Source organism: Choristoneura fumiferana, chromosome 7 (genome assembly GCF_025370935.1).
Source record: "Choristoneura fumiferana chromosome 7, NRCan_CFum_1, whole genome shotgun sequence".
Taxonomy (NCBI): Eukaryota; Metazoa; Arthropoda; class Insecta; order Lepidoptera; family Tortricidae; genus Choristoneura; species Choristoneura fumiferana.
The window spans coordinates 4,798,433-4,817,261 of NC_133478.1; the positions used below are offsets into that span (position 1 = coordinate 4,798,433).

At 37.8% G+C, this 18,829-nt stretch overlaps 1 protein-coding gene across 3 annotated transcripts in view; it reads left to right on the plus strand.

Moving 5' to 3' along the window:
- The first annotated feature begins 1,615 nt into the window (after nt 1–1,615).
- Nucleotides 1,616–18,829, plus strand: part of PCB (Pyruvate carboxylase) — a 53,968-nt gene continuing 36,754 nt past the window's right edge. For 2 of the 3 annotated variants that reach the window (XM_074089912.1, XM_074089914.1), the window contains exon 1: nt 5,711–5,777. The gene's annotated coding sequence lies outside the window, so the exon portion shown is untranslated. Of the gene's footprint in view, nt 1,776–5,710; nt 5,778–18,829 lie in introns of those variants that run through there. The other variant, XM_074089913.1, reaches the window with a different exon arrangement.

The following is an 18,829-nucleotide window of genomic DNA, read 5'->3' on the forward strand; positions in this document are numbered from 1 at the left end:
AAAGATTTATCGCTCGAATCGAGCGACGATATATTCTGTGGACGAGTGACTGCATGTGGCCCCGCCTTTATACAAGAGTGAGAGGGACGGTACGAAACGAACTTCTGTGGTAGGGCTACTACGAAATTTGAAAATTATTGATTATTATTATTATTCGTACTTTACGTATTATTAAATACATAAAGGCGCGGCCACATGCAAATCGCTCGACGCTTGTTGCCAGTGTCAAATCTGGTCATGTGACATATAGCGTTAAGGCTGAAAATGTTGAACTTTATCGCTGGAAAAAAAGAAAACTTCTTGAATTTTGGCTCAAACACTGTTTTATTTTTCATTTGCTACAATTTCTTTTATTTATTTTGTACCACTGCCACGATTGCTACTAAATGAGATAAGGAAATCAGCTTCCAAGACCAAGATCATTCCTGCAAATCTTGTCGCTGGTGCTCGACGTGGCGATTTGACGCTACTTTTTTGAGTCGCGGGAATTTCAAAATCACATTCAAAATGAGCTCACGTGACCAGATTTATCGCTGCAAACGAGCGACTGCATGTAGCCGCACCCTAAGTGTCAGCGGGACGGTACGATACGAAAGTGGATACGAACTTCGATTTTCGATTGAAATTTCATAGTAGCCCTCCAAGTGGGTGTAATTTCTGTCATTGTATATCACCTTTTTTTTGGAGATTTGTTCAAATATTTTTTGCATATTCGTAAGAAAAAGCCTAGCAGTGAGAACTAGCAGCAGAAGTCTTTTTTGAAACACACTATTCTAGTTTAATTTCATAGTAATTTTTTGGAAACGTAATTTTTAGGGAGGATTTTGTTTTTTGAGTGGCAACTTTAGCACAGCTGAGCTTAATGTTGCCAAGCAAATAACTTGGTCGCTAGAATTTTGATTTTACGAGATACTAGACTAGCGAGGCTACTACGAAATTCGAAAATCGAAGTTCGTGTCGCTCCGTCCCTCTGACACATACAATTTAATACGAGAGTGAGAGCGGTACGATACAAACTTTGATTTTCGAATTGCGGAGTAGGCCGTTAGGTCATATTTTACTCAAAGAACTTAGTCTGCGAATAATTCATTTATTCTTAATACTTACAAACTAAAATATCTCCATACCAAATTTTATCAAAATGGGATGAGTGATTAAATGTATGTTTTTTGTAGTTATGGAGTCAGTTCATTCTCTTCATATTTTTCATTTTATGTAAGTAAGTATTTTGTAAGTTTAGGACAGTTTTATGTATTAGTCATATGTAAGTAAGTGCATGTTAATTTATTTGATTTACAAGTTCTTAAGTAACATTATAAATGTTGATGTGAATTTGTTTGTTTGTTCTGAAATTTGATAGATAGTTTGAAACCCTGAGAAAGACATACAATAGTTAGACTGAGAAAACTTTTTACCTGACGAAGAAAATCATAGTTACACTACAAAAATTTACTTATGATGACGACATTACTTTTTGGCCCTTTTCTAAAGCAATTAATTTTATTTTTGGTCTAAAATTTTTTATTGGCTTGGCAGCATTTTCTTGTGGTTGTCAATGTCAGGATTGGACGGCTGCTAATGTCAGCTATCTGTCTGTCAATCTGTCACTGTCACTCATTTACATTGCTTACCTCGTTTTGTAAAGTTCAAACAGTGTTAAGTAACCATTGAGAAAAATACGAAAATAAATTATATCACGAACGTTTCTGACCGTCACTCATTTTGTTTAGTTGCTAGTATTAGTATTGTGGAAGTTGTGAAAACGTTATTATTCGGTAAGTGTACAATGTTTTTTTTGTAGAAATATATCCGTATTTGTTTTGCCCCATTCTCGGTACGGTACTTGCTGTCGAGTTGAGTTTTATTTTATTTTCATGGAGCGTGACATTCAGACCGCTTCGTAGGTTTTTACTAGTGCTTACAAAAATACATTCACATTTTTATTGTTGCGTTACTACATTTTATTTAGTGAAGACATTTTTTTGTTTATTTTTAACCTGTAGTTTTTGTTAAGTTGCTGTAAGAAATAATTAATTTCGCAGGTTTTTAATTTAGGAAAAATGGTGTGGAATTCCACATTTCATATTTTTTTTGTAAACCTTGTAGGTATCTGCTAAATTCAAAATGCTGGTATTCTTATTTTAACGGTTAAAATGTATAAATTGACCAAAGTATCCGAAACGAAATTGATCTTTGCACAGGAGAATTAGATAGTTTTTGTTATTTATTTTATATAAATTTAGCCAGGTTTAAAAAAAAGTACTTAAATTGGGGCGTCATGTTCTTAGTAACTGCCACATTTTTTAATTAACATGCTCGAATACGGCAACAATTTTGTATTGTTTTTTTTATCTCTCTTTCTGTTTTTTAGACTTCTCTTTGTTAGCATCTAAGGCAAAGGCACATTCAAATAAATAACTTACTTTGTTGACTAATCATCCCTTTTTTTCCTACTTTGATGTGGCTTTTTTATTTCCGTATCCCTTTACAGGAATAGCAACTGATTTTCTTTGTAAAAATGTTTTTCTTCATCGTTCATGGTTTTTTTAACTTACTAAATCAACCTGATGCTGGCTCAATCCATATAAATAAAAAAAAATAACAGTATGGGTGAATATCATTGTTGATAGTTCAAACCCGCATATGAGCAGTTTGTTAATACCGCATAAGTGTTTTTTTACAATTGTTCAGGAAGATGAAAAAACTTTGTATTTTGCCCATTTTTACAAATTTAACCATCTAAACTTTGTACCATATTTGCTATGACGTCTTTTATATTATATGTATGTGACTTTACTCAAAATAGGTTAAGATTCTGAGAAAAGTCACGCGGTTTTGTACCATGAAATAGCCACAAAAATTGAAGTAAAGTGGTAGATATGCGGAGTTGAAATAAGACACGTCAATGTAATTTTTTCGTTTATTTGTACAAAATTTGCATAAAAATCTTCTCAAAACTTCTATAAAACCAGTCATTGCAACTTCCAAATCAAGATTAAGGTGTATTATAAATTCTTGCAATTAAGTATATAAATACTCAAAAATAGTTAAATACACAGAAACATCCACTATTAAGGACAAACCACTAATGAAATTACAGTAATCCAAAACCGCGTAAATGCGCACTTCAATTGTAGTTTCGCAATATTAAAACCGCGTAATTACAGTACTAATCAGTTAAAATCCTTAGTTTTTTAAAATAAAAGCAATTCACAAAATAATATAATCATTAGAACAGTAATAAATAATGACATTATAACAAGATTAACGTACTGACGAGACTGCTATCCAATCCAAAAAATATATTTTTTCTGGAACCACCCACTGACCGTGTCATTTTTCTAACGATAATGAGTAAATACGCGGATTTGCAACCAACTTCATGCGACCAACGGATACGCGGTACTGTTTCACCGATGTTTTGACGGTGTCTGATTGGCTAACTTAGATCGTGTGAACACTAGCTGCAGCGAATCCGTGCTCGCTACCTGTCGGCGCGAAATCTCAATCTTTGCCACTTTTGCACATACGCGGTATTTACAAACAGCTCATACGCGGGTTTGAACTATCAACGACGATATTATGTCGTATGTACAAGATAACTAGTAAACTTTCAATGCCGCAGCAAAAGTACTAAGTGCTTAGTAGATCAAGGTTTCTATCTTGTTTTATGCTGTACTTTGATTATATTATTATTTTTTTTTTATTGCTAACAATATCTCTCATAGCTTTCAAAAGCTTTCAATTGATACCCATTTTGTTATAACACAAAATATGGATTTTAATCCCCCGCGATATTTTTTTCGCGAGCGCTAACCCCGTCTTTCCGACAGTTAGGGGGCGTTCAAGTAATATGTAACTCAATTTTTGGACATTTTTGGCCTCCCCCCTCCAATGTAACGCGCCGTAACATTTTTCTGTTCCCCCTCATATTTTTTTTACATTTCTTTAGCCATTTTCCGAATTAATTTGGCATTTTTTGGCACAGTCACACTCGATTTGGCCAAAAATTTACTTATCAGGCAGGTAGTGTCTATCAATGAAGTGAAAGTTATCGGAAATCAAGAAAACAGTGTGTATTAGTAAATTAGTACGTACATAAGCGGTGTATTATATGTATATAGACTAGACACTTATGCATCTGAGAATTTAGACTCCAGTTTAGTGCCAAGGTTTGAACATGCGTGTATAAAAATATACCGCATAACGCAATTTGCCATTTGTCTCTCTAAATATAACTATAAACGAGAGACTGAACTGGACTACGAAACACGACACATGGTAAGCTTAATTGTTTCTTTCATTCTTTTATTTGATTTTAATATACTTAAAGATAGTAAAAAGTTTTTGTTAGAAAAACATTTTTTAATGCAAGCCTTTCTGATGATTGTGCTTGCATTGTCATTCAATCTACATACTCCGGGATGGAGTTGGATTAAATTCTACTTCAAGATTTGACCCAGAACTACACGGTAAGTTAATCCCCGAATCTTGATGTTTTGTCAAATGTGTTGTTTCTTTATTTTTGTACAAAAAAATTGGCTACATAAAGATTATTTTTCAACAACTAATGGTTTTCCCGCCACACCTACGAATGCTCTCCACGTTGCGGTTTAGTCGTGTAATTGAATTTATAGTTAGGTACTTATTATTATATTTTTCCTGTAGCCTTTGGACATACCATTCATCTTTTCCACAGACCTAACTCCTAACCAACAACGATATTATAATAAAGTTGAGTGCCATTTCAATACCATCAATCTAATCCGCAAACATCCATTCACTAAAAGGCCTCGTCATTTTGCCTGTACTTGTTCAGCAATGTCGGATCTATAGGTTTTTGATGTGTTGGGCAGATAAAAATGTTTACAACCGAAATTGATCGTCGTCATAGCAGCTGTAGAACGTCCACTGTTGGACATATAATAAGCCTCTCCATAAACCTACAGTTGCTTCAGTACAACCGACGTAAAAGGTACTTTTACCTACCATAATCGACGTATGATGTACCTACTGCTGCTCTTTGTTCTTGTCTGCCTTCAGTAGGATTTAAACCTGAATTGTGCAAGGGAATCTAGTGGACCAAAGTTATCTGTGTTGTGGAGCATGCGAGGACAAAACTCTTACCAAAATACTCGATTTTTCCTAGCACAAGTCTACTGGAAAGGTAGTGCTCATTAGCAGTCGTCATAAAATGCTACCAAAACTAGAGTTCAAAAAATAAGAACCTTTTAACATCGCGTTTTTCAAACACGCCGTCGACGCGCATTTTTCTTTTAATAGAGCAAAAAAACGCTGTGTGTAAAGGCCTAAAGGGCCATGTGAAATGCTTCTGCAAGGCTCATGCATGGTAAATAAACATCAAGTTTAATTTCGCAAATGAATTCCAAAACCCACGACCCTCTGCTTGAGGGGCACCTTGACAAGTTCGTGTGTGACACTCAGTAGAACCCTGTCGCAGGGAGCCTCTGCTGCCTTATCAGGTTTTTTTTGATAAGCGCGGTAAATTCTGGCTGTAACAGAGTTCTATCGAGTGTCAGGCACGAGCTTGTCAAGGTATAGCCGGTTACCACGGCTTTATTCATAAAATGCATAATCCCCTTCAGACAGCAATGCTCCATAAACGCTTACACAAGGAGTTAACCCTCCCTGCCATTGAACCTTAGATAAGTTAGAGGTCGTCGTGACCCGCTTCTGTCAGTCCAAGAATTTTCAGTAGCACGTCGACCGTGGCCGAGAGAGCACGTGTTTACGTTCCCTGTCCTAATCGCCGCAAGGTATGTTTATCGCCGTTTTATTGCCCTGATTTAGATAGTTTCCAGTTGTAATTTTATCAGTTGAAATGGGTTAAAAAATTGGGAATTGTATGAAGAAAATTTGTGCTAAAAAGTGCCGAAACCAGTCTTCGAGGCTTGTTTGGATTAAAAATAAAAGGTTATCGTTACGTGTTCTCTAAGTTCTGTATGTTCTGGATTTTACGTTTTCTGCAGTTGTCACGTGTCTACTAAAATTATTAGGGTTCAGGCGCAGATCCAGGATTCGGTTTAGGGAGGGGGCAATTTTCACCCATTTCACCTGAATTATCTTCTAAAAACGTGAAAAATTAAAAAATGGTCATTTCCGTTTCTCTTAAGTAATATGGTCGTAAGTCAAGGGGGACAATCGTACCCCCTCCCCCCCCGGATCCGCGCCTGTTACTGTCTAACATTTTCTCGGTCTATATTAAAAACAAAACACAATAAGGCGGTTCGAAAATTCTAATACGAAACCTAGACAGACCGATCCCCAGTAAATAAATAAAATATCCTTAATAATAAAATAATATAATAAAATGTCCTTGATTAATCTCATTATGTAACGAAACGAACTGTAATGTGACTTTCAACTAATTATCGCACTTACTATGTCATAATTATGAGATATATGGGGTGATTCGTCATTCAATCTGTAGGTACTGTGTCCTCTATTTTATGTTCCATTTTTTTTTCTGCTGCTGTGCAATGGCTTCCTTCCCGTCTTTCTTTATAAATATAAATCCTTTAGTACCTATTTACCTTGCTGATGCCAACTTGGGCATCAAATGCACCCGAAGCATCCAAGAACCGGTATAATTCTCAACTCTTTTTTTTATCGGATAATTTTAGCTAACAAAAACAAATGTAATTGTGGTGATTTGAAGGTCGTACAGTATTTCGAAGGAACTTTAGATGCGTTTATGTTTATTTTTCTGACTTTGTTTCACCATCCATAGATTAAATTTATGTGTCGGATAAATTTGATGCCCTCTCTGTTTGTTTTGTTCGAATAGACGGAGACGGCATCACATTTATCCGTCAAATAAAACGAATCAATGGATGGTGAAACAGCCCCGAAAGGTTTTTTACGTAAGTAACCAGTAGAAGACTGTCGCCAGAAAGGTTGTTTAATCAGAAATTACTATTTTTAAAAATTTAACTCGCGCGGTTTGCGTATTTGCCACAGACAGACGCGTAGTAATAATTTAGTTAGTTGTTTCTTTTTTCGTACTTTTGTTTTTCAAGTTACTGGCCACATGAAAAAGAGGTTACCATATGATAGAACAAAAGGTAACAATAGATCAGACTTGATAGTCAACCAAGGGGCTGCATGGTAGACATTTAGTATTCGTATCTTTCACTTATCTTCCTAAATAAATAAAGCTATATAGCAAAGTCCAAAGTCTTAGATACTGTCACGGATGCGAGGCATGATCGTAGTTCAATATAGTCTCCTTTGTTACGAAACAGTGGGCAACTTGACACCTTTATCAATAAAATAGTTTAAGGAACAACACAATCTTTGAACCGCGTATAATGGCATTTGATCATACGTTTACCTAGTTATGGCATGTCAGGCATATTACACACATATTACACGCTTTCAAGCGGTATTTGTTAGTAATGCTTTTGCTCGCGACTTCGTCTGTATCCCGCCGGAATTTTGCGCTTTAGGTACGGGTTAAATTGTCGAAAGCCTTGTTACCCAAAGATAGTGTAGGTAGAACCCCTTTAAAAACATTAAAAAATATTTTTTGATAATTTTTTTGGCTTTGGATCAAAGATACAGTAGCTTATACAGTAGGGCCTCGGTAATCCGGAGAGGCAAAAACAAACCCTTTCCGAATCATCGAGGCGTCCGGATTATAGTATGTAATTGACACTGACGTACTACACGAAAGGCGATTAACAAAAGACTGACGACGCATTGGCTCATGGCAGTCCGCACCTACACCCGCCCGCCTCTTCCCGCGAAGCCCATTGCCCGGCCGGATTACAGCGATCACCGAACAAGCGGGAGTCCGGATTACCGAGGCCCTACTGTAATCTTAAAATTTTAATTTGAAAGTTGTAGCTCCAACCATTGGGCTCTACAGCTGTGTGACAGACGAACAGATGGACACGTAACTGACAGCAATAGGGATCCGTTTGTACCTTTCGGGTACGGAACCCTGAAAATACATAGTAATTTCCTTCAACTATTCGTTTTGCGACTCAAATGATAATAAATAAGAATCGTCTTTACTTGAGTTGACCTTGAGTATTTGTCAAAACACCAAGAGACAATGTTTATATTAAACTCATTTTTGCCTGAAATTCGTCCATTTATAAAAACCATCCCAAGGTCTCAAACTATCTCCATAACAAATTTCATCTGAATCGATTCAGCGGTTAAGCAACAGACTGACGGTCAGTTTCTTTCGCATTTATAATATTAGTATGGATAATCTACACATCCACTTGAAGTTATACGTTTGTGAACACCATAAATGATAAAGCTTCAAGAATTATAGATTAGATTATTTGGATAAAGCCACCCGTAGCGTAGTGTAGAGTGCAGTTTAAGTAGTAAAAGTATGCATACTAGTTGTTGCCCACTACTACGTCTGTACAGTCAGCTGCATTGATATCTGCCACAGCGGAGCGTGCAAAAATATCGGACACATCCTACCGGCCCTAGAAATAGAGTCGTAATTGAGATTGGTTTTGGAGTCTTTTTGTATTTTTTATATTTCAACTCCAAATTGTGTTACTTTTACGGTCATCCCGTAAAACCTATATCGAAAATACAAACTGAAACATAGATGCACAGAAAAACCAGAAACACACAGCATAGATGTCGCTAGTGTCGCTGCTTAAGTGACTAAATAAGAAACAAACAAGCTGAGATATGTGGTGCATAGGAGAAATTCGTGTCTGTACCCCTGTCCAGTGGTGGTGTAGCGGTATAGCACGTGGCACGGAATGCCGAGGACCTGGGTTCGATTCCCAGCGCTGTTCTACTTTTCTGGTTTTTCTATGCATCTATGTTTCAGTTTGTATTTTCGAAATAGAGTCGTATCAGATATTTATGCACACTTGGTTGTGTCAGATATCGGTGCTGGTTACTGTACAACGTGGGAACTACACTTTTTTGGGGTCAGAGTAGCCTATGGTAATCAGGTTGTAGTTTATTAATTAGTGAATTAATAGAATTTCTAATCTAATACTTAGTTCAGTACTTCCAGAAATTGTGTTACTTTAATCGTCAGCTGAACAGTTTGTTTTTGTATTATATTTTCAAAAATATCTCACGAGAGCTTAAGTAAACTACAAGTACTACTACACCAAGTATTTAAGTTCTACTTGAAACTCGGTACAACCCTGTCGCAGGGAGCCTCTGCTGCCTTTAAGATTATTTTTGAAGTGCAGCAAATGCTGACTATAACAGGGTTCTACCGAACACATACGAACTTGTCAACGTATATACCTAGTATAGTTACAATTCGGTCACGGTATGTATTGTATTTCATTGCACAAGTTTCTTTACATGCCGCAATGTTTTTTTTTTATACAAACAACTGAGATGTAAAACGGCGGAATTACGTAAATAAACTTACGAATTTTATCAGTGACCGATACCGGTTATGTTAGATAATAATGCCACGTTGATTGTGCTGCGCTTGAGTCTTTAGCTTGGTGGGGTTTAGGTGTTTTTGGTTCAGCACGGCGGCAAAGCACTTTGTTGTGAGTGGTTGGGTTCGATGCACGGCGCAGGAACTCGCCGGTTGTTGCCAAACATGCGTCAGGGCCACCTGTTTAATGCAATCACGAACGATCATTATAAAGGTTGTGTTCGAAATTTAAATCTTTCTTCTTTCAGTAATATTATGCATGTTTCTTAATGAAATATTTTCTAAGTTAAAATCAATAAGTACTTCATGGGGACGGATTTAAAAAAAAAACATGATAATTGGGAGTAGGTCGTTTCGTTGCATTGAATGCAAAGGTGAGGACTTATGAAACTGAGACGTGGCGAAGAAATGCAGTGTTGACTGTTGACAAGTCGTGGTAAGTGCAGTTGCGGTTGAAGAAGACCCTGTAACGCCTTGATTCCCAGAGGGCTGACAAAAATTTTCCCAACTCCGGCTTCTTTCACGCTCCTAACATGTTCACTCCACACCGCTGTGTCCGCAACAAATGACCTTATATCGCTGAAAAGGCAGTGGACATGTCAAGAGTATCATTGCGAGATCGAATTAAAAATATTATCGTGTCTGAGATATCTTTTGATCATAAATTTGTAGAGATGGATTGTATCTTTGGAGATGGTTTAACTAAATTCTTAATCGCTCAATTTTTTCTGAGTACCTACTTCAAATCACGCAGTTTCGCGTGATTCAAATCCATCACATTTAAGTTTTACGTCATTATAATTTGCTAAAATCTGTCGTCAGTCCATCTATCACCTCGTGTCGTGTCGTCATAACACCTGACAGTATTGTACCATATCTATAACTGACACGATGGGGTGATGGCAGTTCTTATAGACACGGGCTAACAATGGGCTTAAAAGATTTAGAAAGGAGCTACAAACCTAGTTATCTTACGTCTCTTCCCCGTTTTATGGGTAACCTCTCTTTAAAGATAACTCCATTGCGCAGTTATTTACTCTTTATCCTAAGTGTCATCACTTAAAATAAATCCGAAAGGGTACTTCAGTAGGTAGAGTTAGTTTGACTTTTTTTTTGGTTAGAATGTTTTTCAGGATTTTTCTAATTGTGGCTGACAAATGTTTCTATACGTTGGTCGATGTTCAAAGTGTACCGCGTCAGAAACGTGACTACATTTCGAATTAAAAAAATCTCAATCATAACTTTTACAAACATGTTCACTCAAACTATTCCTTGATTGTATTTTGTTAGCTACAAACTTAGCTAGGTAACTAAATGTTTAAAATAAAAATACTGTTTTTGCAATCTTTTATTATTTTTATCAGCACAATCAAACATCGCCTCAAAGATGTTTTAAATTTACATCTCAATTTTCCTTAAGAGGCAAACTTAGTATTCAGTCTTGTGAATGGTCATTTGCAAAGCAAAATCGACCGACCAAACGCGCCTGTGTTGCCAGTTCCAACATAATTAGTCACGAATGGTGAATTATGCTTTGAAATAAACTGCTAATTGGCTTGACCTTGAAATAACCAGTAACACTCCATTTTCAGAGTCAACACCTCATTCTTTAGTTCATGAAAATAAACGGAGCCGTGAGTGAAAGTGTTAGAAAGTTAGAAGTTTAATTTGAAGGAAAGTGATTAAGACATGGCTATGATATTACCTAGCCATCTTCAGTTGATATTTACACGCTACAGGCAGATGTATCATGAATTCTCCAGGAAAAAGAAAAAGACACAAACCTCCTAGTGCTCTCATTGGCCTGACCTTTTTATCATGCTATTCCACCGTGATTTTACTTCCCTTATCGACTTTATTAAACGAAAAATTTGTTAGACTCAGTTTAATATTAAAGAAATAATCAGCATTTACGTCATTTTCGACATAACTGATTGATGGTGCTTTTATGTAACACAGATAGGTGACGATAACCTCTATAACCATGGTGACCACTGTAAAATTAGCAGAAGCATTAAGTATATATACATAGGTATTGAGTGGCGATAGTCACGTGTTGTGCGAAAATGTATTCGGTTTGTACAATTTCACTAATGCAACAAAAATTTTACCTACTTGAACACGTAAATGACAGGATTGGGATTTTAGATTGTAACTTTTTTGAAGATTAAGTTTTGAGTATTAAGGAGTTTTAGAAGTTCGCGTCAGTCGCATAAAGTCAAAATATCTATATTTAGTTAAGCACTTATGAATCTCGAAAAATCGACCAGGGTTCGGAAACACCTCTGTTGTAAAGAACCCGGCAAGAAACTCAACGAGGTATATAATTTTTAAACAGATCTGCAATATTATTTAGGACTCAAAATACAAATATTTAACACAACTACATTTTTAAAACAGTACACGATATAATCATTAATATCGTCATTTTTTATTTTGTTTGATACTTTTTCTCCTTTGATGATTTTTGGAATTTTGTTAAGTACTTATAAAAACTCGCTACTTATAAAAGTACTTATAAAGAGTCGCTGGAGGAGCTCAATACTATGCTCAGTGACCTCAGTATCGTCTCCCAACAGGTGGGTCTTAAGATGAACATGGACAAGACTAAAATCATGTCAAATGTCCATGTCACACCCGTGCCGGTTATCGTTGGGAACGATGTACTCGAAGTTGTTGACCACTATGTTTACCTTGGACAAGTTGTCCAGTTGGGTAGGTCCAACTTCGACAAAGAGGTCGCCCGAAGAATCCAACTCGGGAAACTTCGTGATGTCTTCTCGTCCAATATTCCGCAGTGCCTGAAGACTAGAGTCTTCGACCAGTGTGTGTTGCCAGTGATGACTTATGGCGCTGAGACGTGGTCCTTAACTGTTGGCCTCTTAGAGAGGCTCAAAGTCACGCAACGAGCTATGGAGAGAGCTATGCTTGGAGTTTCTTTGCGCGATAGAATCCGGAATACGGAAATTCGTCGAAGAACTAAAGTCACTGACATAGCTGGAAAAATATGCAAATTGAAGTGGCAATGGGCAGGCCACATCGCTCGAAGAACAGATAACCGTTGGGGGAGAAAAGTCCTCGAGTGGCGACCACGAACCGGAAGACGAAGCGTTGGCAGGCCTCCCACCAGGTGGACTGACGACATCGTGAGAGTGGCGGAAACCGGTGGATGCAAGTGGCAAGTTGTCGTTCATTGTGGCGTTCTGAAGGGAGGCCTTTGTCCAGCAGTGGACGTCTTCGGCTGATGATGATGACTTATAAAAACGTACCTATGCATAAAAGGCTATATACTAACAGTGAGGTTGAGGTGCCTACTTATAGTGCATGCGCAGTACACGCTAATGTACATAATATTATAGTTATAGGACATAAATAATGGATGATTTGATTGAAACCTTAGTCAACACAATGGCTTCTTATACTGATATGCGTTTGAACACCACCCGCCGTGATTGGTTATTTAGCGAGTGATAGTCATTTGAAAATACACCGCGTGGTCTACGCGTGGTACCATCAGCCAAATATGTGGTCTACCACCTTAAAGTTGATAATCGTTTGCATGTCACAAAACAATAATGCCAATAGACGTGTCTGTCAACTTGAAAGTTCGACTTTAGCGACATATTCATTTGATAGGAATTATTTTGTATTGTTTAATAATTGATTTATCAGTACTCTCAAAGCACGTGTTTTTACACGATCATTATGACGATTATTTAACTTTGTAAAAAAGCAGTACTTAACTCTTTTTTCAAGATTTTCTTTAGCTTACCCTGTTTATTTATTCGTTTGGGTCAAATCTTGGAAGCTAAATTTGATCCTCTTCCAGTGGTCCGAATGAATTGAAATTTGGCATACTTATGTAAATTTGGTGACAATACAATAATCTGGTAGTGGCATCTTGGTTGTCCTGCCAGGATCGTCTCCGCAGGAGGGGACTCCTCAATGGTTAATAGTACCTACTAGAAATTTGGTACGGATATGCAGTTTCGATGACAATGCAAGTAAAGAAAAAGTATAGTCAGCAAAAAAGCTTGTATTGAAAATGAAATTTTTAACGAACACTTATTCTTTCGGCAGTCGTGTCAAAAAAAGGAATTATACTCGTAGCTAGGCACAATTCTCATCTTCAAATATAATTTGTGATTTGTAGTAGCCCCCTGTATTGGCGGGTAGCCATTATTTTATTCAGTTGTTTTCCTAGTGCCTTTCTTTCGTCGAGCTGTGGTGAAGTGTTTGGACACAAAATAATTTAATTTTTGGCATTTATTCCTCGCAATGTGATGAAAATCATTCTGTGTAGGTTTCATACGCCCCAGCAGGGCTACTACGAAACTCGAAGTTCGTGTCGTGCGGTCCCTCTGACACTACTAAATACGAGAGCGAGAGGGACGGTGGGTACGATACGAACTTCGAGTTTCGTAGTAGCCCTGCTTAATGCCTATTCGTTGTCATCTTGTGGATGGACTTCGGTCGCATTAAAACCTTGTTAGTACTCTCGTGCTTTAAAATGGTCGTTTCTGATAAGCACCGTAAATTACACCTGTACATTGCACTGATGGGTTTTATCCAGATAAGGATAATCTATTGCAAATTATCCTCACTTCTTGCATTTGTCATACAATTACAAACGTGACCCTATATAGTACTATATACGTATATCTTTTAACGAGCAATCTTTTTATATTTATTTACTAGCTGCTGCCCGCGACTCCGTCCGTGTAGAATTTATTTATCGCTATCCCGTGGGGATTATGCAATTTTTCGGGATAAAACTATCCCATGTCCTTCTCCGGGGACTCTGTATACCGAATTTCATCTAAATCGGTTCAGCGGTTTAGACGTGAAAAGGTTTTTTTTTTTATTCGACTGGATGGCAAACGAGCAATTGGGTCTCCTGATGGTAAGAGATCACCACCGCCCATAAACATCTGCAACACCAGGGGTACTGCAGATGCGTTGCCAACCTAGAGGCCTAAGATGGATACCTCAAGTGCCAGTAATTTCACCGGCTGTTTTACTCTCCACGCCGAAACACAACAGTGCAAGCACTGCTGCTTCACGGCAGGATTAGCGAGCAAGATGGTGGTAGCAATCCGGGCGGACCTTGCACAAGGTCCTACCACCTATTTTATTTACTAACTGTTGCCCGCGACTCCGTCCGCGTAGAATTTATTCATCGCTATCCCGTGGGAATAATGCAATTTTCCGGGATAAAACTATCCTATGTTCTTCCCCGGGGACTCATACTATCTGTATACCGAATTTCATCTAAATCGGTTCAGCGGTTAAGACGTGAAAAGGATTTTTTTTATTCGACTGGTTGGCAAACGAGCAATTGGGTCTCCTGATGGTAAGAGATCACCACCGCCCATAAACATCTGCAACACCAGGGGTATTGCAGATGCGTTGCCAACCTAGAGGCCTAAGATGGGATACCTCAAGTGCCAGTAATTTCACCAGCTGTCTTACTCTCCACGCCGAAACACAACAGTGCAAGCACTGCTGCTTCACGGCAGGATTAGCGAGCAAGATGGTGGTAGCAATCCGGGCGGACCTTGCAAAAGGTCCACCACCTGCAGGTAACAAACAAACAAACAGACTAACAAACTTTCGTATCATAATATTAGTGGGAATTCGGGGAACAATCGAACTAGCTTGCTCCTATCTCTGGGATAACGTGTTTTCGAGTTTTAGTGTTTTTACGGTGTATTTATTTTTAACCCCCGACGCAAAAAAGGGGTTTTATATGTTTGACCGCTATGAGTGTAGGTGTCTGTGGCACCATAGCTCTTAAGTGGGTGAACCGATTTTAATGCGGTTTTTTTATATTTGAAAGCAGGGTTTCTAGCGATGGTTCTTAGACGTGTTTTATCAAAATCGGTTCAGCCGTTTGTGACAATTTTGCATTGAACTTTAAAGTGACAATGTCGGGGGGCACTTTTTGTTGGTTAGGTTATTAAAAAGCTTGTAACAGAGGGAATATGCCATAACTATTTTATTTTATGACTAGCTTGTTGCCAGCGACTCCGTCCGTGTAGTATATTCTTTATTGCTATCTTGCGGAAACTATGAAATTTTCCGAGATGAAACTTCAAAGGCCGGCAACGCTCTTGTGACTCTTCTGGTGTTGCAGACCATGGGCGACGGAAATCGTTTACCATCAGGCGCTCCGTTTGCTCGTTTGCCCCCTATACCATGAAAATAAAAACAAATCGATGTAATTTCATCTAAATCGGTTCAAAGGTTTAGACGTGATGTGGTAACAAACAAAGAGACTTACCCCCTTATTCATAACGACAATCAAACCTATTTTAGTTAAAATGCCGCTAAAATTCGTTTGTCCTTATCTGTCACTTCGACATTTGTATTTGTTAGAAAGGGACAAAGCATTTGTTAGTTAACATAGGCTTGTTAAGTTTTATGAATAAGGGGGTTAGAAACTTTCGCATTTTTAATATGCAAATGTTATTACCTACGCGAAATCTTAAACATTTTTTAAATGTGTTTGTTTAACTGAAGTACTTAATATTTAATTCTATTATGTTATCTCAGCCGTCTAGTCTCCAGTCGGTGTAAACAAGCAGACTCAAGGTTATAGTTTTTTAGTCGAGCTAATTTAGATGTCTCAGTCTGAGGTCTCAGTGAACTAGTAACACTTAGTTTTTAGGGTTCCATAGCCAAAATGGCGAAAACGGAACCCTTATAGTTTCGCCATGTCTGTCTGTCTGTCTGTCCGTCCGTCCGCGGCTTTGCTCGGGGACTATCAATGCTAGAAAGCTGTAATTTTTCACGGATATATATGACAAAATGGTACAACACAAAAAAAAAAAAAAATTATGGTACCTCCCATAGACGTAAAGGGGGGTGATTTTGTTTTTCTTATCCAACCCTATAGTGTGGGGTATCGTTGGATAGGTCTTTTAAAACCATTAGGGGTTTGCTAAGACACGATACGCTCTTGGCCGGTTTTTTTAGATTATTTGTCAATGTTGCTTTTGAGGTTCCGTAGCTAAAGGCTGCCGACCGTCCATACATTTAACTTTGCGGTTCTATTGCAGTCGGCATGGCACGCTAGCTGCGATTGAAATGTATGGGCAGTCGGCAGTTGCGATACAGTATTTGACAACTCTTGAATTCGTCATATCCTATATATATACTCAGCGGCACAAAATTTGGCCCACTCTACATACATTTTTGAAGGCTAAAGTTTTTGCCGCTCAGTATATTATTAGGAAAATATAGATATACAGGCAGTGTTTAGCAAAGAAAAAAAAATCGGTTGAAAACTGAATAAATAGTGTTTTTTGAAAATCTATGTGTATATCTCATCATCATCATCCCAGCCTATATACGTCCCACTGCTGGGCACAGGCCTCCTCTCAGAACAAGAGGGCTTGCACGCACGCACCATTTAATTGCTTCGCAGGTTTGTGCAGGTTTCCTCACGATGTTTTCCTTCACCGCAAAGCTCGTGGTAAATTTCAAATGTAATTCCGCACATGAATTTCGAAAAACTCAGAGGTGCGAGCCGGGGTTTGAACCCACGACCCTCTGCGTATATCTATATCTTTTTAAAATGCAGTAAATATTTAATAAGCGCTATTTGAGTGTAACGTCATACGCTAGCAAGTCTTTCTCTCCCTAGTCTTGAAATTCAGTCAAACCCAAACTGTTATGAGTAAAGGTGCTTATAATTTTTTTTTATTCTATAACACGCATTGACTGGCTTTGATTTGTTAATTAATAAGAAATAGTCAAATGGACGCTGCAGTAGGAATGCAATCCGTCTGTAACTGCACAAAGGCATAATTTCATTTAATTTTCATTTCATTTTATAGCCACTCAAACAAAGTACTCGGAGAGACGAACCTTATTCTCATTAATCATATTTTATGATGCTTAATCGCAACTTTACAAGCATTAAGTTTTCATGTTATGTTATGTAACTTAATAGTTGTTTAATAAACAGTTATGAAGAGTTACAATCATTGTTTGCGTTTAATTGTATTGTCTAAATCTTTGGGCAAAACTCAAACAAGAAACAAAGATAACATCTCACAATGAGGAGAGGAGCAAAGTTTGAAACTGATGCCGAAAATAGCGATTTATACCGCTCCAGTACTGGTATTTTCGATAGTTTAAAGCACTCGTATAGGTATGTTATCTTATCGTTAAATGTCTAAGTGTTTTCAATTTCATTCATGTAAAAATAGTACATTGTGTCTTAAGGGCGGTAAATAAGGAATTACGAACGAGAGTCTATTAGAAGCCCGAAATCGAAGATTGAGGGCTTTAATGAGTCGATGTTCGTAATTCTAGTACCGCCCGTGCGACATACAATGTTTTTCATCACAGTTGCAAGTAAAATTTTATATTTGTAAAAGAAAAAATATAATTGTTCCAAATATTGGCGATACCTTAGGCTGTGCTCTTGGCAACGTCGCCCTCAACCTCCCTCGGCATGCGCCGCAACGTGCGTGTGCATGTGGTCCATGTAGTCCTGCAGCAGCGCGCGCACGAGCACGCGCACGGCGCAGCGCCATCAGTACGGGCACTGACTCATTTACCGACCTTGGGCTTCATGACAAGAAAATGTGCACGCGCAATGACTCATTTACCGACCACGGGTTTCATGACAAGCACATTAAGGTCGAGGGTTTTATTTGGGGGGTTGCAACTAAGGTAGCCTGCATGTTACGACACTGTTTACGAGCAAGTGTGATGAAAAAATATTTACTTACCTACTTTATTTTCTAAGTCAGTTAATAGTACCAGCCATGCATATTATACAGATAGTTTGAGTCCCGGAGAAGGACCTAGGATAGTTTTTATCCCGGAAAATTGCATAGTTCCCGCGAGATAGCGATAAACGAATTCTACGCGGACCGAATCACGGGTAACAGCTAGTGATAATATAATTTCCATTAACTGTGAAGTTTAACCAATATCGTAATATTAAAACATTTTACTTATGACTGTGTTTAATCTGCGGATTCACACAAGTAAAACTCGCTATATTTTTACAGAAACATCACAAAAATATAAAATAAAACATTACCTTAAAAACTAAAAGGAAGAAAATAAGTCTAGTGGTCTACAACTCTGTCAAGTAGCTAATTTAAAGTTCAACAGTCGGGACCCGTTTAAATCGTGACCAGCTCAAAAAATCTTGGTAATGGGTCCCGACTGTTGAACTTTAAATTAGCTATTTGACAGAGTTGTAGACCACTAGACTTATTTTCTTCCTTTTAGTTTTTAAGGCAGTCGAGTTTATTTTTTAAATTTTTAATGGGTATAGTTAAGTTTCTTCTATCTCACATATTTTAAGTCAGTTATTCATAACTTAGTAAACAGATTAGTTGTTAAAGTAGATATGCCAACCGATAGCGTGAGGTAGTTGAAAGTCATTCAGGTCAT